Source organism: Nycticebus coucang, chromosome X, assembly GCF_027406575.1.
Source record: "Nycticebus coucang isolate mNycCou1 chromosome X, mNycCou1.pri, whole genome shotgun sequence".
NCBI lineage: Eukaryota > Metazoa > Chordata > Mammalia > Primates > Lorisidae > Nycticebus > Nycticebus coucang.
Window position 1 is genome coordinate 80,228,359 of NC_069804.1, and position 22,965 is coordinate 80,251,323.

Consider the following 22,965-nt stretch of genomic DNA (forward strand, 5'->3'; position numbering starts at 1 on the left):
TAAAGTAACTATTATGCAGTAGTTGGTCTGAATAGGGAACATAGATCCTATGTTCAGCGGTAGGAGTCGGGACTAGCAAAAGTAGTCCCCAAGAGTTGTGTTCATGCCCTTCACACCTGCTTCTACATGCTTCTCCCCTTCCTCACCCTGCCAACCACAGCCCCATGCCTCTGGGCCAGTGCTTGGTGCCAGAATTCTGCTCCCATCAGAACTGGCCTAGATGTCTCCAGTGTCAGAATCCCAAGTTGGAAAGTCTCTGCCAAACATTATCATTCAGACACCAGCCCGCTGTGTTATCCCTCTAGGAAATGACCACTTGGGTCAGGGTCAAAGCCTTAGCCTGGGGAATCAAGTCCCACCCACCAAGTGAGGGGTTTGAAATGCCTGGTTTAAGTCCCAGCTCAGATTCCTTTCTGGCTCTGAGTTCTGTGACTGTCCCACGGCATGCGTGATGGTCCGTCTTCCTGAGCTCAGACCACACAGTCCGGAAAGGAGACAGAGTGAGAATGCAGGGGAAAGGTCACACCAAGCCTGACCAAATTTCCAAGCATAGTCATAGTCCCGCTTTCCTACTTTCCATCCTCCCTGTGCCCTTCCTACCCGTCGTCGCGGCAGTCTCCCACGGGAGCTCTTTGCTTCAAAGATGAGGCATGTTCATCTACTGGGAGGTAGCCAGCCTTCCCACTATCATTCCACCCACCCACCCCACCCCCCGCGCACAGGATTTTCTTTTATTATTATTATTAAATCATAGCTGTGTACATTAATGCACACACAGGATTTTCAAGACATCATATTCATCCCACAAAGGATAAAGACTCTACTCCAGTGACCTAAGCACTCTCAGAGCCCTGGCACCCGTCGTTGGGCTTGGCGACTTCAACTTCATCCCACTCTATGCCTTCCTGACTCTAAGAACACCTCTTGTAAAAGGTAGATCCCACCCTTGCTTTTGCTTTTTTTTTCCAAACCCATTAGTTATATAATTTATTAATTTGTTTGAACTTTTTACAATTAAATAGTTATAGATTTAAGTACATAATTTTAATAACATTTACAATGTAAGCCTTTTATTTTACATAAGCCTTAAAGCATTTGAATTTTTGTAAATAGTAAATTATTAACAAATATTAAGAAATAAATTCAGCAATCTGTGTGAACAACAGGTTTTCATTTCTCTTTTTAAAAAATGCCTGTCATGAGATATCAAAATTATGAAATGACATCTTTTCATTAGGCATGTAATTATTTTACAGAATGTATTGACTTCCTTAGGTCACACGAGTTTATGAAAGGGTTAACCCCAACCTCAACACAACCAAAAGATTGTAATGCTAGTACTTTATACTTTCTTTTCTTTAGTTTCTTAGTACCTCATACTTTCTAAATGGACTTTGGAACAGTCACCACTGTTCACACTGCTTTCATTTTACCGTCTTTTTATGAAAATGAAAGTTTTCCACTAATTGGTAACATCCATATTGTAAAAATAACCTTCCTACTGCAGAGCTATAATTTGGGTCTTGACTGCCATTCCTGTTATTCAACTGTCATCTTCTTTATATGATGGAGAAGAGCATCTTTTTCCAAGTGAGCCTCTGCAAGAGCCATTTTAGCTTCAGCCAGTTCCTGTTTAAGAGATTCATTCTCTTCCATGAGCTATTCCCTAGTAAAGTCAAATGAGCACTCAGGAAAGTTAAGTGACTGAGAAGGCTGAAGAACTTCCGGACTTGTCTGCATGGCCTGAGTGGCATTAGTGACACTGCACTGTTTCTTCAGATCATACTTTCCTCTGGTTGGCAGCATTGAATCAGAATCACCTTTGACATTTTCTTTCAAATCATCTCTAGTGTTAAGCATGTGAGAATCTCTGATATGAAAAGAGCCATCATCAATTCTCTCTACCACAAGATGATCAATATGTACAGTTACAGGAGTGGGTTCATGAGATACTGCACTACTCCGAGGACTGTCATCTTTTAAATTTATTTTCATGTTAGAAACTTGTATCTTCATTGGCATTACTGTTGCAACAGCTTCATCTTCCAAAAAAATGTTGAATATTCATAATAGAAAATAAAAGAAACTCAGTGCTGAAGTTTTCAACATGGCATTGCAGGAATCCATTTTTTTCTGCAAGCAACGAGTGTATTACAGCACCAGGCCCACTTACAAATCTCAAAGAAATCTCAGGAGAAGATTTGTAATGAATTGCAGCTTTCTGATCTGAACCAACTGGACGATTACAGAGATAATGCCGAAGGCTGATACTGCCCAACTGGTCTGGTGTCACCTGATTCACTTGAAGACAGATTTCCCTATCTTCCCCTCTGATGTCAATTTCCCTGTTAACACTAGTAATTTTAAATACCACAACTGACATCAGGTCATCATGATTTTCTGGAGCGTCCTCTGAATTTGTACTGATAGCATCTGGAGAGGTTTCACCCTAATTCTGTAGGCTTGCACTGGCATTCACACTCTCAGCTGAACTCTGGTAATTTGCAGTTGAGTTCTTTTTATTTCCTTTTCCCAAAGATATGTGGCTGTCACTTCCATCACTTTCTAGCAACATTTCTTCCAACATCATGCTGTCAAGTGAAATGGTATCCAGTGAGATTTGTGAGGAGCTTCTTTTCATGTTCTTGTAAGAAATGCAGGATGGAGCCTGGTTGGGTGGGCAATGTTCTTTAGGCTTTCCACCTAGAGATGGCTGGGATTTGAGTGTCCTAAGTGTGGGTACCTCTTCTTTACTGGTTTCCAGGTTCTCAGAGACTGAAGCAGCTTCTGGAAGCAAATCTTCAGCTTTAAGGTTTCAACTTATGGATCAACTTTATGGTTTCATTCCCTTTACTAGTTAAACTATTTGAAAGTATGTTTTGATTGTCATCATTACCAACTGATGGCATATTTGAACCTCCTCTGTTATTTAAGACACTATTTGAATCTTTAGACCATGAATTCTTCTTGTCACTTACTCCTGGTCCAATTTCTCCTGAGCCACTTTTGTAAACAAGTCTACTACTTTCATCTTCACTTATTTTCCCTAAATGTTTGTCTGATAAATAATCCAGAAAAGAAATGCCTTTTTGCGGATTGATATCACTAGCTGATTTAAAAAGCAAAGGATCCTTTAAAGGCACATGACTAAGGTCAACACTCATAAATCTGTTGTCTGACATATGATTAATAGCTTCAACTCTAATTCGGTTTGTATCACTAACTTCTTTTCTTTTTGAAGACAAAAATTCTCCATTTTCAGTAGGCAAATAATCAAGAACCACTGGGCTCACACTTTCAGAAACAGGAGACTTGATCCTATTAGGCTGATCCACTGGATGCAGCAGAAGAGCCAGTTCTGCACTTCTAAGTAAAAATCCAATGCAGATGGATGTATGGTTAGCAGGGTTGCCAGTTACAGCTTCTACATCGTTCCTTAAGTTCTCTGCAAGCAAAATAAGTGAATCATGGAGAAAAAGCAGGAGTAGATACTGGTAGTGATTGATTTGCAAACTGACATGTTTATGAACATGAACCAGGACGTGAATATCTGCTTCTGAGAATGAAGAGGAAAATCTTAAAAATGTATCTGCTGAAAGATTCTCACCACCATTTGTCAGAGGTTCAGACTCTGTACTGTAATACTCCTTCAAGAGCTTTTTTCATTTCAACCGGCCAGCTAGATCACTAAATTCACTTTGTGATGTGTTTAGAGATACCTGATCACAAGTCTGGAGCTCTTTTTGTGATTCTGTATATCTTGTTGGTTGACAAATCCAGATGGAAAGAGGGAAAGAGTCTACAAAAGTTACTGGCCGTCCTTTTCCACTTTTCATGCCTTCACAATCTATCCAAAATTGAGAGAAGTACACAGCCCAAACATACATGGCAGCAGAAGTTTTAAGGGTATGTTTATTCAATTTGGGAATGATATTTCCTTTATAAACTTCATGCATTTTGGTATCCTGTTCATGAGCATGTCTCTGGAAGATTGGATGTAGAAGATTAAATTTGTCATGAGATTTGGGGAAGCTGGTATAAGTTTTACTAAAAAACCCACAATCTTTGAAGTCTTGAAACAAAGCTTCTAGATCAGAATGTCGACAGTTTGGACAGTGCCTTGTATCATTTCAGAACTCTGAATAGAAATTGCACGTGGCTGATCTCGATGACATTCTGATTTCATTTCAGAAGGAATAACAAGTTTTAACATTAAGCCATGAACCCAAATATCAACATGCTCATCAGATTTTTCAACTTGTACACAGTCATGAATTAATTAAGACTCTGCTTTAAATCCAATAGAAACTTATTTAACCACAGAATGCTTCTTTTATCCACAGTAAATTGCAGTGCATTCAGCTGGCTATACAGATTGGAAGATGGAATTGGAAAATCCTTTCCATCTGGATAGTAATATTCTGTGAATTCTATATAGACAGCTGACATTTCTTGTGGCAGATAAAGGGATTTTTTATTGCACGAAATCATACTTTTGGAGGAAGAAAGACATTGTTCTGCTATAGAGACCTGGTAAATATCGAAATCTGCAAGCCTCACCACAACTGAACTAGACATTAGCTTAGCTTTTGACTGCTGAGATAATACTGAAGGTGTTCTGGACGCCCCTTTCAGAGTGGGCTCCTTCTCTGTTGTGTGCTGGGAGAGGCATGTGTTGGGGAGGTAGGCGGTGACCCAACATTATGATCCTTCACAGCCTGTTTAAGCATTTCAACATTGCACTCAAATTCATGCAACAACTCGTTGGCCCATCCATTTTTTGTTTTTGTTGCATCACTAAAATACATCCAATGATTACAACTATCTCCTGCTTTATGATAAGGATAATAATCTACAGTTAGCTGTGTAAAAGAGAGCTGCATAGCCCCTCCAGTAATATGTCTGTTTGACTCTTTTTCTTTATTATGAATGTCATCACATATGTGTAGATCTAGATGAGAAATCACTAAATGATGGGAAGTTTCTTTAACATCAAAGTCATTGAATAGTTCACAGTTACATCACTGAGGTCAGGAGCATTTAAAGTCTGTGGTGTCTTTACTTGCTGGGTAGATGGGACTACTGTAGAGCTCGTGTAGGTTCAGGAGCCATACTCTTCCTTTGTTCGGTTGATTTTTCTATAGCTTCACTAGGAGATTTTGCATATTGTACCATAGCCTTTAATTGGGAATCCGTAAAACCCATAATAAGTCATCCAAGGTTAGAACTAATTTTGTTGCTATGACATTACAGTCCTTTAATCTTCTTTTAAGGGTGACTCTGATTGGTTGGTTATTAACCTAATGGGAGCACATATAATTTCAAGATGTGAACTTTGGGTAGCATCTGCCTCTATTCGTATCATCTGCCAATTTATTTCTTTAAATGTCAAAACCTCTCCTCTCTGTGGATCTTGGATACGAGTAAATCTTAAATTTCCATGTTCCCAATTTGCATTTACACTATAGATCCGTAGCTGAGAAAGTTCAAATGATGCATTGAAGGCTTTTGCTCCAATTCTGATGACAATGGAATTTACAGAAACAGTAATTCCCTCAACTACTTTTTCAGCAAAGCCATATTCACTTTGTCCTGAAGCAGTAGCAATTGGTGATGGGCCATTAGGGGCTCGGGGTTCTTCACATGTACTCATTTCCATTATTACTTTATCCAGGGACAAACAAATGGGATGTGTTTTCAATTTTGTCCATGGGATCCTAATGGATGCTTTATTACAGAACACCTTGTTAATAGCAAGCCATGTTGGCAAATCCAGCACATTCTGCAGCACCTCTTCATCCAACTGCAAATTCTTCAGTTCACCTTCTCCTTTAAGGGTACTTAGATTTATCTTATCAGGAGACAAATTTTTGGTAAATATGGAGATGTGCTTCAGAATCTGTTTCTTTTTTTTTTTTTTTTCATCATTATGAATCAGCTTTATTCCACTTTAACTAGGTTGCATACAATTACATCAATTGGTTCAATTGGTTCAATACACACTCTAGAACTAATCAAGACAAAGTTTAGCATAGAAAAGTTGTAAGAAATAGGTTCCTAAACTACAGAAGTTACAAAATTCAAAAAGAGCATTAAAATCTAAATTTGAGAACCCCCTTAATTGTTCAAAGAAATACTTTCTGTAAAAATATATGCAATTTTTACAGACATACAAATTGTTTTTGTCTTAAAAACTGAGGATATTCCATACCTGTAAGTAATTATTAAGACTTAAATCAAGTATTCATGGTCATTACTAGGCTAATAAACTAAGAATCATTCAAACAAAGCTAAATCAAGTATTTGTGGTCATTACTAGGCTAATAAACTAAGAATCATTCAAATGAAGCTAAGGTACAACAGGTATGAAAGTCCTGAACACTTGAACTTTCTATTCCTCAAGAATTTGTGAGCATATTTAATGAATTCTATGACTAATCCAACTACTGGCCACACTCCTGGTCTCAACAAGGAAATGTCTTTTCAGCCCACTGTCTTCATGAAATCTAAAAGTCCTCCTCCATGGCCCGTTTGCTTGTTGTTGAACTGAACTTTGCTTCTTTCAGAAAGTGACTCTTCAATCAAGGGGGACCACTTTTCCCATGTATTTATTCTTGTAAAAGTCACATTCCTCTTGCCACTTCCTTTTCTGGGTAGGCTGCTCTTGCAAGTTACATACAGCTTAGGGTAGTTTAAGTCCAACTTCATAAATCCATTTGATTTCACAGATGAATGTGGTTCTGGTGGCCGTTGTTGGTTAGAAGTAAATCATCGCACTTACAAGCCTATCTTATTAGATAGGCCAAACCAGCTCCTACTCCAGCAACACCTGCAAAAGCCAGCAGCACATTTCTGATGCTGCTTTCCAGGTCTTCCAGGTGGAAGAACTCCACAAAATCATCCCAGCCTCTTTGTTTCACTAGCCAGTCCCATTTTGTCCTTACAAGGACATTTCTGATATTTTCTGCTAATGGCTCGATGCAGCTTTCTTGGTTTATGCTCTTCAGGTGTTTGGCCACAAAGGCACCAAAAGAAATCAGAGTCACAATCCTGCCCCAGTCTGTTACGCCGTAACTGAAAACATGGACCATCACTCCAGACAAAGATTTGACGTCGTTTGCGGTTTTGATGTCCAGCTTGCGAAGCTCCCTCAGAAGGCCGTCTGGTGGTTGCGCTGCACTTCATCTCCCACGCGGCGCAAGGTCTCCAGAGCCTTCCTGCTGGTGGCTCCTGCCCTGCCCATTGGCTTCGCCTCCTTGGTGCCGGTCGCCTGCTTCCGAAGGTACCGAGAGATGATCTCCAGCGACTGCCGGTATAACTCATCCTCTTCTGCTGGGGGAGGTGTCGAAGGAAGTGACCCGTCAGTGTTGGGGCCGTTACCGGTCTCCTCGGCCAACTCCAGCAAAGGCAGGACCTCCGGCTGCTTCCTGAGAGGCTCCAGCTCGCACGCGTCCAGCTCACCTTCGGGCGACATGATGGCATCGGCCGCAGGGGCTTCCATCTCTGGTAGCGACGTGCGGAGGGTCGGCGCGAAGAACAGCAGCCTCCTGAGAGTGGCAGTGACTTCGGAGACCTGGGCACTCCAGAATCTGTTTCTTGATAATACCAGCCATGGTGCCGAGGCGAGAGGCGCCGCACTCTCACTCTGTTCCTCACTCCCTCCGCTCTCCGTGGCCGTCTCTTCTTCGTCCCGGCTAACCCGGCCGGAGGACAGGCGCCTGAGTGCTCACGCACAGGAGAGACGCGAGGCCCCGACCAAGCCACCACCGCCGCCGCCAAGAGCTGGTAGCATAGCGCTCAGGCCGCCACGGCCGCCACCGGCGCCATCTTGGCTGCAGCATCACCCTGCTTTTCCTTTTTTGATCCTTTATGGATCCTTGACCACTGCCTCCACTCCCTGAATAAGCTCTTTTTCCCTCCAGGGATATTATCCCGCATTGGATCCACAAGCACACACAGATGGACAAACACCTTCCCTCACACACTAACCCCAAAAGACATCTGCACTTGTTTCCTCTGTATCTATTAAATACCTAGTCTCTGGGAAATGGGGGCTGGCAGAACCTGCACTCACCTCACTCCCACATGAATCTGTCTCTGTGAGTGTCAGGCCTGCCCATCCTGGGATCCTAGCTGAAGGAAGGAGGCCATTCCAGTTGTCAGTGAAGGTGAAATCAGAACAGGAAGCTCAGACAACATCTCATGAGAGCTCAGGAGGCATCCTGGATGATGGAGCTGGGACACAGAAAGATCACGTTCAGGAAAATCGTGGCATGGGGGTGGCCCATCTGGTACCCGACCAGACCCATCCAAAGACATTCAGATCTAGCAGCCACCCTTAACCTGGAAACTAACTGGCCTTTTTCAAGTCAAGGCCATGAAGCCAAATGGCCAGAGGAGAGGCAGTGGGCTGGCCTGGTGGGACACAGGGCTGTGGAAGCTCTGATCCCTTGGCCATCGGCCATCGGGAGTAGCAGCTGGCTAGCGGTTTCCCCCAGCTTGGCCTGAGGCACCAGAATGGACTCATTTGCCCCACCTCCCACCAAGAGACTAACCTGCTCTCTTCTTCCGTGTTCCCTGCACTTCCCCTTTCACTATGCCACTTCCTGGGATGTGGTTTCGGCCTCTACCCATCCACTGAAACTAAGGGGGGAGAACTGATGGGATTTGGTAACTGAGGTTCAGAGGTGAGGGCTAAGGAGGAACCAAGTATGATGCGTTGGTTTCCGGCCAAGTTGTCCCTCTACATGGTGGCATCAGAGGAAGAGAATGACTCCAGAAAGTGAACTGGGCCCTGGAAGGGGAGGATGAGCTGAACCATGCTCTTTAACATTCATTGAAATAATAAGCCTGCAGAAAAGGCCATAGACATGAAGCCATGGGAGAGATCAAGGATACTCATGGTGGAAAAGAAGGGAGAGAGGGGGAGAACAAGGACAGCGAATGAACCAAATGAGGAAGGGAGAGAGGGGTTGGGACTCTGGAAGGGGGTCAATTAGTTCCGGCTGAAGGGGAGGGGGGAATAGCGGTGAAAAGTGGGAACCGTAAGACCCGCAAATAGGAGGACTTTAGGAGGGACCATGAGCAGGACCCGCAGGGGAAAGGGAAGAAATTTTTTTTTTTTTTTTTTATAGTTGGGGATTCATTGAGGGTACAATAAGCCAGGTTACACTGATTGCAATTGTTAGGTAAAGTCCCTCTTGCAATCATGTCTTGCCCCCATAAAGTGTGACACACACCAAGGCCCCACCCCCCTCCCTCCGTCCCTCTTTCTGCTTCCCCCCCATAACCTTAATTGTCATTAATTGTCCTCATATCAAAATTGAGTACATAGGATTCATGCTTCTCCATTCTTGTGATGCTTTACTAAGAATAATGTCTTCCACTTCCATCCAGGTTAATACGAAGGATGTAAAGTCTCCATTTTTTTAATGGTTGAATAGTATTCCATGGTATACATATACCACAGCTTGTTAATCCATTCCTGGGTTGGTGGGCATTTAGGCCGATTCCACATTTTGGCGATTGTAAATTGAGCTGCAATAAACAGTCTAGTACAAGTGTCCTTATGATAAAAGGACTTTTTTCCTTCTGGGTAGATGCCCAGTAATGGGATTGCAGGATCAAACGGGAGGTCTAGCCTGAGTGCTTTGAGGTTTCTCCATACTTCCTTCCAGAAAGGTTGTACTAGTTTGCAGTGGAAAGGGAAGAAATTTTAACGTGGCTGGGTAGGGCTCCCACAGAGCCTAGACCCAGGGCACCACGGTGAGCCTGAGTGCAGGGCTGCCACCGCCCGCAGCCTGGCCCAGATGCCCCGCAGGGAGAGGGCCGACCACAGCATGCCAGGGGTACAAGGGCTCTTAAAATGCTCCCGAATGGAGCAGTTCCCCACCCCACCCCTGCCCTCCCCTCTCCTTCCTCACAACAGCCCCTCCCTGTAGAAACAGGGCCGACCACAGAGCTGGAGAACATGAGAACCACTTTTAATTTGAAATCACTGTAAACTGAGGTGGGGTGAGGGCAAAAGCAGCAGAAGAGAGGAAGCCCTGGCAGAAGAAGAAACGGAGGGAAACAGCACGGTCGCAGCTCCTGGGCTCCAAAGCTACCAGCTGTTTGTCTCGTACATGATGCTGGGTCCCACCTGTCAAACAGAGCAGAGTCGGGCAGGGTCCGAGGGCCACAAGCCAGGGCCGGCCCACTGCCCTCCTAAGCAGCCAGCTTTGCGGGAAGGGGTAGCGGAAGGGGTGTGGTATGTGTAACACTCACTTCAAAGGGTCTGGAACCTGTCAACGAGGCACCGCATGGCCACTGGAATAGAGAGGCATGACGGGGCACTCCAGATGTAGGGAGACAGAAACCCATCCCCCTTCCCCCACGGGGAACCGCCTGTCCCTGCAACCTGAAACCTCAGCAGCCCCTGTCCGGGCAGCCCTGGGACTGACTCTCCCACCCAACACCTGAATTAAATGTGGAAACTTCTTCTAAACGTGAACAAAATGTACCAGTGTTTCTCAAACACTGGGGCATACCAGGACTGTTCGGAACGTGTTAAAAAGACAAATAAGCAAGTAAACAACAACAAAACCCGTAGGCGCCATGCCAAGCAGGGAAAGGGAAAACAAACGAGGTAACTCTAAACGTGCTAAGGGAAGGAGATCTCTGGGATTTGTTGACAAAGTGCACATGGGGTTCAGCGGATACACTGCTATTCGTGCACACCCGCAGCTCTAGTAAATGCACAGCAGGCTCCAGGGCCAGGCCCGCTTGGTCCTCCTCCCAACGGAAACGTCAGTCCCAGAGATGCGCCTGCACCTGTAGCCCAGCCCTTCCCTGTGTCCCCAGCACCCGCAGTAAGACACTGTGGTCTTGGTCTGTCCCTTCCCCTGCCCCAGCCAGGGGTTCCTCATACCTAGTTGCTCCTTAAGGTCATCTATTTCTCTCTGTAGCAGCAGACACTAACCCAGCAGACACAGGAAGAAGAGACATTATTAGTACACTCTGGCCTCCTAACTCCTCATCCTTCCCGCCCCCACCCCAGCCCTTGCATGTCCCCACTGCCCACAGTCCAGTGGCTAGACTGGCTAGGAATCCTCAGTGGAAAGGAGGCGCCCTCTCTCTCTCCGCGGGGTGAGGAAAGGGGCAGGGGACACAGAAGCCAGTTTAACCTGGATATGTTCCCCACCACCTAGTTAGGACCTGGGTTTCTAGGAGCCAGACAAGGCATTACCCGAGGACAGCCCTGTGCTCCTGGAGGCTGCTGCTGCCTTTCCAGTCTTGGGGTCTGGACAGGTGGTTCCTGGTCACCTGAAAGAACACAAAATCCAGCTTCCAAGTCTCACAGTGAAGTGGGAAAGGGCCTAGCGGGGTCTAAAGTGAGGCAGCAGCACCCTCTGCTGGCAAGAAGAGGGCCCTACTCTGCCCAGTAGCACCAACCTTCTCTCTGGGCCTGCCTTCCCTGCTCCCTAGTGTGAGCCCCTCTGCGCCTGTGGCCCCCTGGGGTTGTGGCTCTGGGTCTTAAACTAGAAGAGCTGCAGCCACAGCCAGCCCCTGGGAGGCGCAACGTGATTGAACAGGACTTAACAGAAAAGGCTCTGTACTGTGGAGATTCTACTTCTGGTGTCACGAGTTTGGGGTGCTGCTACAAATCACCCCCAGCCCACAAACACCACAACAGCCCCGTCGACACCCCGTTTTCTGTGGGAGAGCTGCATGGGTAGGCAGGGAAGCCCAGGAGGAAGGCTGATCCCCGGAAGTGACACAGCCAGAGGTTTCCCTTCTCGACCCCTCTCCCCTCCATCCTAGCAAACCCACAAGACTCACTGGAGGATGAAGGGCCTCTGGGCATGATGCCTCCCTGGCTCAAGGCCGAGACCTGTGAGTTTCCTGGAACTTGGGGGGCTCCGGTGTTGGGGTTGCCACTGCTGAGTTCTCCACGATGCACCCACAGGCAAGGTGGCCCTAGCCTGTGTGTTGGAAGCTGAAGCAAAAATTTCTCAGAGTTGGCCTAGGGTGTGTGAGTGTGAGCATGCATGTGCAGGGGCTGGGGTGAGGTGGGGAATAAGGAGGGAAATACAGAGGCTGCAACCTTTCGTCCTCAGTCAGCCCCAGGCCAGGAGGCAGCACCAAGCCAGGGAAAACAATGGGGACGCTCAGACAGTCCAGGCCCACTGCCAGGCAGGCTTGAGGAACAGCTAGGAAGGAGGAGCTAGGAGGCTGATGAGTCTGGACAACCCAAGCTTTGCAGCCCGAACTTTAAGGAACCCTCCAATCCAAACCAACTTCCAGCCCTGCCTTCCATCCCAGCCCCTCTCTGGGGAGGAGGCAGGAAGCATGCAAAGTGTCAAGAACAGTGCCCGAACCATACCAAGCGCTCCCTTAATGTGTGCCCCTACTAAGATGATCCCGATTGGGCCTCCTAATGACCGTGGACTCCCACGGACAACCCCTGAGCAAGGACAGAGTAGTGATGTGTGTGCCCGGGGCAGGGGAAGTGTGGGGAGACAGGGGAGAGACGGCCTACTCACTTGGGCCCTTGGGACTGGATCTCTCTTTGGCTCCTTATCTTCCCTGACCACAGGCTGGTACTCCTTTGCCTTCCTCACCGCAGATTTCTTCCCAGTGCTGCTGTGCTTGGACTGGGGGGGTCCCGATGACAGCAAGGAATATCTCTGGGACCTCCCAAACAGAGGTACACCAGCAATTGGGGGGAAGGTGGCCGGTTCCAGGGGAACGACCGAGAGCCTCTGTCCCCAGGAAGGAAAGACTCTCCCCACAGCCAATTTTGAGGCACTCCCTGGGGACTTCTTCTCCTGGGCCACCTTCTTCCGAGGAGTGGCCCGGGGTAGGTTGCTCCCAACAGCAGCAGCAGCAGCAGCAGCAGCAGCAGCAGGTCCTGGGCAGCTAGGCCTGCTCTCTCCCTTCCTCCAGAGCACGCCTGGCATTTTCCTAGAGGAAGAGCTGTCCAGCTCTCCAAAGGCCTGTCTTTCCTTGGCCGAGGTGAGTCCTCGGGTAGCAGAGGTCAGGAAAGAGCCTGGCACCTGAAGGAAATTCTCCCTGACAAGGAAATTCGAGTGTCTGGGTGTGTCTCCAGATTCCTCGGGGCTGTCAGGCACGCCTCGGCGGCCTTCTTTGGGGTAGATGCTCACCCTCATCATCTGTACCTCACTGCACTCATCTGAGGACTCGGGGTCGGAAGGCGGCCCGACCACGCCTTCCACGGAGGGCCGCGGGAGGTCCACGCTGACGCTCAACCTACTCTTAGCGCTTCTCACCGGGTTCCCCCAGGCCCGGCCTCTCCGGGGCACACTGGGGCGAGAAGGGGTGGCAGAAACCTGCTGAGAGGCCACGCAGCTAGCGGCAAGCGCGCCTCTGCCGCCGGGACCTGCCTCTAGGTCGGCCCAGATGGTGGACACTTCAGGGTCTCGGATCTCTGGGGATGGGAGTCTGCGGACGCCCCGGACATCCCAGTCGCTCAGCCGCGGCTCGACGGTCACAGACTCGTAGTCCAGATCCTTCTTGTCGCTCAGGGTGTCAGGCCAGCCTTCCCGGCCCCAAAACACCGGCATTCCCGCCTCTGCCACTTCCTGCTCGTCCCGAAAGCCCTCGGGGTCTGCCAGCGCGCCCTCGCCCTCGCCTCTCCATGGCGCCCCCAAATCGAGGCCGAGTCTTGGGTCCCACGGGGCTCTGGGGCTCGCAGGTCGCATGCCGGCCCACTCCCCGCCCTCCAGTCCCACAGCGGCAACCCAAACAGAGACCTCATCCGGAGAACTCATGTCGAGACTTCGGACGATCCGGGTTATGGCGACCCGGTCACCTTTGTCACGGCCGGAGAGTCCGGCCCCGCGTGTCAGGAGCAGCGAGGCCGACGATTCAAACAGCAGCGGGGCCGACGATTCAAACAACAGCCGGGCCTCCACGCACCTTCAACGGCTCACGCCGTGGGCGTCGTTGTCTTCTCATTGGTCTGTCCCTCAGCTCCCGCCAACCAGCGCGGGCCCTCTCGGACGCCAACCAATAGGGGACGAGGACGCTTGGTTTGCCCCCGAAATTAGTCCTTGGAAGCCTGTTGGGTCTTGGGATCCAGGCCTTGCACTCTAGCCCCACGTCTTTCTTCTGCTCCGGCTGCATCCAGCCCAGCTTCCTCTTTCCACTGAGATCCATGTCACCGAGCCTCGGTTTCCATCTGTAAAGTGGAGGAAATAATCTAACAGCACCTAGCTCAGGGGTTGGTGAGGGTTGATGATGGATGTGAAGCACCTGGCAGAGAGGGTTTGCGAAATCTGTTCCACTAGACTTATCACCCCATAGAAGATGGGCAAGGAAGCCCACAGTCAATAATCAGAGGCTTCTACGTCTGTGAAAAATATCTTTGCTGTTTTCATAGGGATTGCGATGAATCTGTTTATCTCTTTGGGTGGTATGGACAGTTTAATGATCTTCCAATCCATGAATGAACACGGGATATCTTTCCCTTTATTTGTGATTTTAATTTCAGTGTGTGGAGCTTTCACCTCCTTGGATACATTTATTCCTAATGCTTTATTCTTGCCATGCTGTTGTAAATGTGAATAGTTTGTTGTTACTATATGGGAGTGTTTTGTTGTTGTTGTTGTTGTTGTTTTTTAGAGACGGGGTCTCACTTTGTCACCCTGGGTAGAATGCCATGGTGTCACAGCTCACAGCCACCTCCAGCTCTTGGGCTTAGGCGGTCCTCTTGCCTCAGCCTCCCGAGTAGCTGGGACTATAGGCGCCCTCCACAACACCAGGCTATTTTTATTTTCTCAGAGACAGAGTCTCACTTTATCACCCTGGGTAGAGTGCCGTGATGTCACAGCTCACAGCAACCTCCAGCTCCTGGACTTAGGCGATTCTCTTTCCTCAGCCTCCCAAGTAGCTGGGACTACAGACGCCGGCCACAATGCCCGGCTTTTTTTTTTTTTTTTTTTTGGTTGCAGTTGTCATTGCTGCTTAGATGGCCCTGGCCGGGTTCAAAACCACCACCCTCGGTGTATGTGGCTGGCACCTTAACCACTGTGCTACGGGTGCCAAGCCCAAGTGATTTTTCTTTTTTAATGAGCCATTTTGTGTGTGCGTGTCTGTTTAATCGAAGGTACCTTACTCGGTCCTGCTTCCATGAGTGGTTGCCACCAGGGGAAAAGGGAGGGGTCTCTCCACAACAGTCCATTTATTCACAGAACTAAACAGACAAACACAGAGTCACTATTGCGGTTAGAAGTTGGCAGCATGGGAAGGGATGGAACAGGTGAGGTGTAGGGGTGATTTTACAAAAAATACAGGCTCCCCACAACTGGGGTGCAAGGAGGGTGGGACGGGACTTGGTCTGCTTCAACCCAAGAGGAATGAGAAGATCAACAGCGGTTTGCGAAGGCCAGAACCATCAGGGATGGAGGGAGGAGGAAAATCCAGGGATAGGGGGGCTGTTTGGCAACTGGGGTAAAGGCATTGCCCTCCCCACTGCTGGGATTCCCCTAGCCCCTTGGGTCTGGCAGGAAGGAGGGCAGCCTGCATCCCCCAGGGTCAGGTCTGGGGCTTCCAGATGCTCCAGGCAGGGGGCTGGAGGGGGCTCACAAAGGCTTGCCCTCCAGGGAGATGATGGCACTGCCCCACAGCTTCTCTGCCAGCAAGTGCAGGTCCTTGACCTTCTCCTAGCGGTTTGCTGGTAATTCACGCTTGATCCCTGTCGGCTTCTTCTTGATGGCGTCCTTGGAGCTGGCATAAATCATTTTGCTCTTCAGGGGTGCACACTCAGGAGCCCAAAAGATAACCACCGGGTCCTCCTTTTTGCTCTCCTTGGTCTCACAGGTCGCATCATAGAGGGCACAGTGGTAGCCCGTGTCTGGAAGCAGCATGACAAAGGTGGCGTCGAGATCGTCGACAGTGTGGCCCACATCACCTACCAGGACCTCCTTGCCTTGCTCTAGGAGGATGATCTCCTCTTCACTCGGGAAGAAGAGCACCGCCTTCTTGAGCTTCTTCACCTCCTCTGGCGTTCAAGACTTGGGCACCTTCATGTCACTGAACACCTTAAAGACGCCATCAGAGACAGCCAGGCCAGAGGCCATGTTCCCGGAAGCGAAAGGGTGATGGCAGGAGAAGCAGGGAAGAGGAGAGCCGCTGCCGCTGCTGCCAGAATCCGGCTGAACCGCAAGTGATTTTTGTATGTTGCTTTTCTATCCTGAAACTTTACTGAATTCTTGTATTAGTTTTAACAGCTTTGTGGTGCAGTGTCTAGGGTTTTCTATATGTGACATCATATCATCTGCAAGCAGAGGTCATTTAAGATTTTTACTTTCTGATCTGGATACCTTTCATTTCTTTTTTTTACAATAGGGGATCAACTTGGCATGTGGCTGTGTGCCATGATACTTTATTGGTATGGCGGTTTGGCAGGCCAGAGCTTTCTAACCTCTGCCAGACCCCCACCCCCATTCTGAGTTTATTCAAGGACGTGGGAATCCCAAGGGTCAACGACACCCCAACCCCCCAAAGATGCTCACCATCACTGATCACGAAGGTACAAACTAAAATCATGGATACATTTTCACATACCAGGTTCACAACAGTTAAAGAGTTTAACCATTCCAAGGACGGGAGAGGTTATGAGCAAAGCAGAGCTTCTGCTCGCTGCCGGTGCAAGGGGGGAAGGTGGAGAGCAGCCATTTCAGAGGGTAATTTGGCAGAATCTGTGAAGTGCAAATTATGCAACATTTACCACGTGCCTGGCTCTCTTCTAAGCGCTGCAGGTGAATATTCACTCACCCTCACGACAGTCCTAGGTTGAAGTACCTACCATGACCACCTTCTTCCAGGTGAGGAAATAGGCACGGAGGGGTTCAGTGACTTGATCAAGGTTATCTGGCTTGCCAGTATCAGCAGCAGGACCAAAACCAGGCTGTCAGGCTCCACAGTCCGTGAGTCCGTGCTTTAAGCTGAGATGCTTAAAACTGCAAAACTCACATTCCCTCAATGATCTGGCAGACTGCCTGGATACATCTTCTGGAGAAACGCTGGTAGGTGTAGTGGACACGAGGACACCCGCACAAGGATGCTGGTGAAGGGAGAATCGGGTACTGCTCTAAATGCCCTTCCTTCAGTAAGGGGAGGGACGGATACAATGTGGCACGTGCATCCAGTAGGTTGAAACTCAGCAGTCCAAAGGAACACATGAGTCCGTGTTAACAAAAACACTCTCGTGACCGCATGCAGCAAGTTGCAGAACGACGCATAGATTTGCATGTACATTTGTAAACTGAAAAAGCCAAACCAATCCTGTGTGTCATTTGGGAATACATATAGGTGTAGGTAAAATCACATTTTCCAAAAGCCTGGAAAGGACACACGACAAAGGCCTCAAGGTGTTGGCAGTGTGCCAATTTTCTGACATAGTGTCCCTGAAACTACCAGTTCTCAGCTTCCCTGGGCTCAGCAGTCCTGATAGGTGGGGAATACTCCCTTCCTCTGTTCCTATGAGGCCCTGGAGTGTTTGAGTTTCCTCCGCTTGCCCCCTGAACCTGCTTCAGCAGCCTTTCCCACCTTCCCTTCGTACTCACTCCTCTCACACCTTCCTTCCTCACCTTCCCGCTCATGTTCACCTGTCTTTCCATTACCTCTACCTTGTACATCCTACTCTGACTGGCCTTCCGTAGAGGTCCGGGGTGCCTGAACTCTTGCTTGCCGGAAGTCAAAGGCTTGGTGTCCCTGGGCCAACATTACAGAGCAGGGTCAACTGGGTCAAGCAGGCCCTCCACACGCCCTGCCCGTGTCTGCGTAACTCCTTCCCACATTCCCTGCCATGACTTTGAAAGACACGGTACACTGTTTCCTATATGTCAGGAAAGATAACAAAAGGCAGAGCAAAATCTCCTGTACCCACCACCTGTCTTAGGAAACACATTACCGATCACTCTAGCTGAAGCCTCTGGTGTACTTCTCCTCACTTTCATTCCCTTCCTCCTTCCCTGTCTCATACAGACAATCCCACACTGTTTTCAGCCTTGTTCACTCTCTTCATCCCTGCGACTCTGTTACTTTCTCTTCCCCGGCATCCTACAGGTCTTCAGTGCTGGCATTAATACTAATCTCTGCCAAGCCCTGGACTTCCACCAGGATCTCATACCAGTTTTGACTTAATTTCTTGACCCGAGGCTCAGGCCAGTTTCAGGGGTTCCACATGGCCTTCCCCACCATGATAGCTCTCATCATACAGGCCAGGGACCCAGCGTGGGAGTTATTGCTCCAATTGTCAAGTGTATCACTTATGAGGATTGACTTGGGGACAGGAAAAAGAACCACTGTGGAGGTCCTGGGAGCCTCACTGTGAATCCATCTCTGTCCCCACCTCCTTTTATTACCAGGGCCCCATCCTGACATCTTGAACTGCCAGGATCAACGTCATCTCAGGCCCTGTTTCAAATAGTCCCAGAAATGTTGGCTATCCGCCTTTCCCAAGTGTAAAGTCACCCTAGCAGATGGCAGTCTTTTCTCTTTAGGGAGAGACCGTGGCATAGAGACAGTAGATCCTCCCCACCTTATTTCCCAGTCCTTCCACCTCCTCAGTCAATGGGGCTGGTCTGAAAGTTGTCCAGGACCAGGAGCTGAACAAGGGATTGTGACTTGTTAGAGGGATGACCGCCTTCCCACTCCTCCTTTCTTGCTTTTTTTTTTTTTGTAGAGACAGAGTCTCACTTTATGGCCCTCAGTAGAGTGCCGTGGCCTCACACAGCTCACAGCAACCTCCAACTCCTGGGCTTAAGCGATTCTTTTGCCTCAGCCTCCTGAGTAGCTGGGACTACAGGCGCCCGCCACAGCCACAATGCCTGGCTATTTTTTTTTTTTTTTTGGTTGCAGTTTGGCCGGGGCTGGGTTTGAACACGTCACCCTCGGTATATGGGGCCGGCGCCTTACCGACTGAGCCACAGGCGCCGCCCTCCATTCTTGCTTTTTTCTGCCTGTAGCTACACAGAGATGGCCGTGTGTGAACAATCTCTCTAGCTTCCTACAGGTCAGGCGCTCGTGACTGCCCCACTGACTTTGCTGGTTGCTAAGGAAATTTAGTGTCCTGGTTGGTGCCAGTTGGTTATGGGCTGTTCCCCGCTTTCTATCATGTCAGGGCCCCATCATTGAGTGATTGTGATAATGAGCCCAGGCCTGGGACCACGGTCCTTCCCCCAGCCTCACTGGCCTGCAGAAGATGGCAGCCACTGAACTTCTTAGTCATGCTCCAGCTCCTCTCACCAGGACACTCCTTGTGGCCTTGGCAAATGGTGTGTCCCCCTCGGCACTACCATGGAGCATAACCCTCAGGCTGGCTCACTGGCCTCACATTTTCTGTCCGCTCCAGGATGGCTGCATGATTCAACTTTGTTATTCCTTCCTCTGCCATCTGCCCATCCCAGGCAGGCATTTCTACTTCTCTTCATGTGGGCCATGACTTTCTCAAAGCTTCTAAGGGTCACCCTGGCAGCGAATTTCCTCCATCTCCTGGAGTCCTCGCCAGGGCGTTAAGTCCTATGACACGAGAAGGTGCATTCACTCAGTAACACTTGCTTATCCAGTCTTATATTCCAGCCCCTGATCCGGCACCCTCAAAATCCACTCCCAGGGGGATTTCCCCTCCTCCTCCCACCTCCTGTCAGTACAGGCTAGCTCTTCCCTGAGACTTCCTTGTTGTATAATCTCTTTTCTCCCTTATCAAGCTCAGCATTACCCAGCAAGTTTATGGAGAGGAGATAAGGGCGGCCCCCCAGGGCGGCACATGTGGCTTTGTGGGGGTGAGGGCTCTGCAGCATCTACCAGCACAGAGCACATGCTAGCTCTCACTAGGGAAGGAAGGCCCACCCTGCAAGTGCCATCCAGCTGTCCTCATCACATAGTTCAGGGCCCTAGTTGTTTTCCAAACAGGGACCCGACCTTCACATGACAGGGCCTGTGCTGGTGGAAGACGTAAACGTCCCCGAGGTACTGCGTCTCTTGCTATATCAACTCACGTTGATATGGTGCTCCTCTCCTTGGGTCGTGTCTGCTCCTCTTCTGTGGGAGGAAAGGGCCTCGTTCTTAGCCATCCAGGAGGCCTTCTGGGTCTTACACTTAGCCCTTAACTGTTTGGTAATGGCCTTCAGTTTCACATTATCTGTCCGCAGCATGTCTGGACCACTTAGCAATCACCAGCTGCCTCCGCCATCCGCCATCCATGTAGACGTTCTTCCCTCCCGACTGTGCAAACGCCTGAATCATCTCCCTGATGAAGGTGAGACCCTGCAGTGGGATGTTTCTCAGGTAACTCGAGGTGAAACCTCAAGCCATCGGGAGGTTACTTTGTGCTGGAGATTATCCATGCCCCACATAACACTGGGGATGGGATCCTTTTTGTCATTCTGGTGGTGAGTGAGCCCTCAGATGACCCCTGGGGCCACTTTTGTTGGTTTGGGTCCTCCAAAAGTACAGAGGCCAAGAGGTGATTGGCTGTGGAAGACCACTGTGGGCCAAAGGCACCTGAGGGATAAAGGGGGGAAGAGCAGGACCAAGTGGGGAGAGTCTTCAGAGTGCCATGCAGGCCCCCTCAGCTAGCAATCTCAGAGGCAGTTTAGTCCTGGCAACTGTTTCGGTTGGGCTGATGGGAAGTCCCCAGCCTCAGCTGTCAGTTAAAGGAGTGGAGTCCAGGCCCTGCAGTGGCATACCCCTGCTGTGCTCGATCTCCCGCTGGGAGGTGCCCAGAGGAAGTGTCATGTTGGTGCTAACTCGGTGTGGGACCCAGAGAAGTGGCAGGCGGGGCTTCTCAATCAACTGTGCTCCCTGCAGCAGGAGTTAGGAGGGGCACGTTTCCATGGCCACCACTGGGAGGCAGGCGTCCAGGGTGACTAAGATCCCTGTTTTGAGTGACCCTGTGGCGAGGCATTCGCTAACACAGGGACATCGGAAGTTGAGCAAGTTTAGACAGGAAATGATGGGGGCTGTTGTTTGGACTCATCGAGTTTGAGGTACTCACGTAGGATATGTAGACTTCTCTTCAAAATTTGCTTCTGCAGTGATCAAGAAATACAGTAACGTCTCGGGATATAGAACATCGATGTCGGCAAATCGGTGCCCTTCATATATGCCAACAACAGTCAAGCTGAGATTCAAATCAAAGACACAATTCCCTTCGCAGTAGCTTCAAAGAAAATGAAAGACCTTAGCATAGACCCAACAAAGGAGGTGAAGGATCTCTACAGAAAGCACTATGAACACCCTAGAAAAGAAAAAGCTGAAGACGTTAACAAACAAACAGAGGAAGATACCATGTTCATGGCTGGGGAGAATCGACATTGTTAAAATGTCTATGCTACCCAAGGCGATTTACAGATCTAATGCAATCCCCATCAAAGCACCAACGTCGTACTTTGAAGAGCTTGAAAAAATAATTCTTCATCTCATATGGAACCAGAAGAAACTCCAAATGGCTAATGCAATTCTAAGAAATAAAAACAAATCCGGAGGCATCACATTACCAGACTTCAGGTTATACTACAAGTCCATAGTGATCAAAACAGCATGGTATTGGCATAAAAACAGAGACATAGACCTATGAAACTCAAACCAGCCTCATGTCACCATCTGATCTTCAATAAACCAAACAAAAGCATGCACAGGGGAAAAGAATCCCTATCTAATTAACGGTGCTGAGAGAACCAGTTAGCCACATGTATAAGACTGAAACTGGACCTGCACCTCAAGCCACTGACAAAAATTGACTCATGCTGGATAAAAAATTTAAATCTAAGACACGAAACAATAAAAACTCAAGAAGAAAGAGTGGGGAAAACTCTTAACGCTATAGGGCTGGTGAAAGATTTTATGAAGAAGACCCCATGAGCAATTGCAGCAGCATCAAAAATAAACAAATGAGGGGCAGTGCCTGTGGCTCAGTCGGTAGGGCGCCGGCCCCATATACCGAGGGTGGCGGGTTCAGGCCCGCCCCGGCCAAACTGCAACCAAAAAATAGCCGGGCGTTGTGGCGGGCGCCTGTAGTTCCAGCTACCTGGGAGGCTGAGGCAAGAGAATCGCTTAAGCCCAGGAGTTGGAGGTTGCTGTGAGCTGTGTGAGGCCACGGCACTCTACCAAGGGCCATAAAGTGAGACTCTGTCTCTACAAAAAAATAAATAAATAAAAATAAATAAACAAATGAGACCTGCTCAAGCCTCAAAGCTTCCACACAGCTAAGGACACAATAACAAAGCAGATAGACGACTTTCAGAATGGGAGAAGATATTTGCATATTAGAAATTTGACAAAGGCCCAATAACCAGAATCTACGGAGAACCCAAGCAAAAACACCAATGATCCAATTAATCACTGGACAAGAGAAATGAACAGAACCTTCTGCCACGAAGACAGAAGGATGGCCGACAAACACATGAAAAAATGCTCATCGTCCCTAATCACTGGAGAAATGCAAATCAAAACCACCTGGAGATGTCATCTACCACTAGCGAGAATTGCCCACATCACAATGTCCCAAAGGTGAAGATGTTGGCAAGGGTGCGGAGAGAAGGGAACACTTATACACTATTGGTGAGATTGCAAAATAATATAGCCTCTTTGAAAAGAAGTATGGAGAATCTTCAAAGAGCTAAAAGTAAACCTTCCACTTGATTCCGCAATTCCATTTACTAGGTATCTATCCAGAAGAAGAAGAATCATTTCACCATAAAGACATTTGCAGTCAAATGTTTATAGAAGTTCAATGCACAATGCTAAAGGTGTGGAAACAACCCAAGTGCCCATCGACTCATGTATGGATGAATAAACTGTGGTATGTGTATACCATGGAATGCTATTCAGCCATAAAAAAGATGAGGGACTTTATACCTTTTGTATTTACCTGGATAGAGTCGAAGAACATTAGTAAAGTATCTCAAGAATGGAAAAATAAGTATCCCGTGTATTCAATGACAATTTGAAACTAGT

At 48.4% G+C, this 22,965-nt stretch overlaps 3 pseudogenes; all 3 read right to left on the reverse strand.

Moving 5' to 3' along the window:
• Positions 1-1,510: 1,510 nt before the first annotated feature.
• Positions 1,511-5,902, reverse strand: LOC128577545 (bridge-like lipid transfer protein family member 3B; annotated as a pseudogene).
• Positions 5,903-6,782: 880 nt separating this feature from the next.
• LOC128577976 (induced myeloid leukemia cell differentiation protein Mcl-1-like) lies at positions 6,783-7,516 on the reverse strand (annotated as a pseudogene).
• Positions 7,517-15,584: 8,068 nt separating this feature from the next.
• On the reverse strand, positions 15,585-16,082 carry LOC128578452 (cofilin-1-like; annotated as a pseudogene).
• Between the last annotated feature and the right edge of the window lie 6,883 nt (positions 16,083-22,965).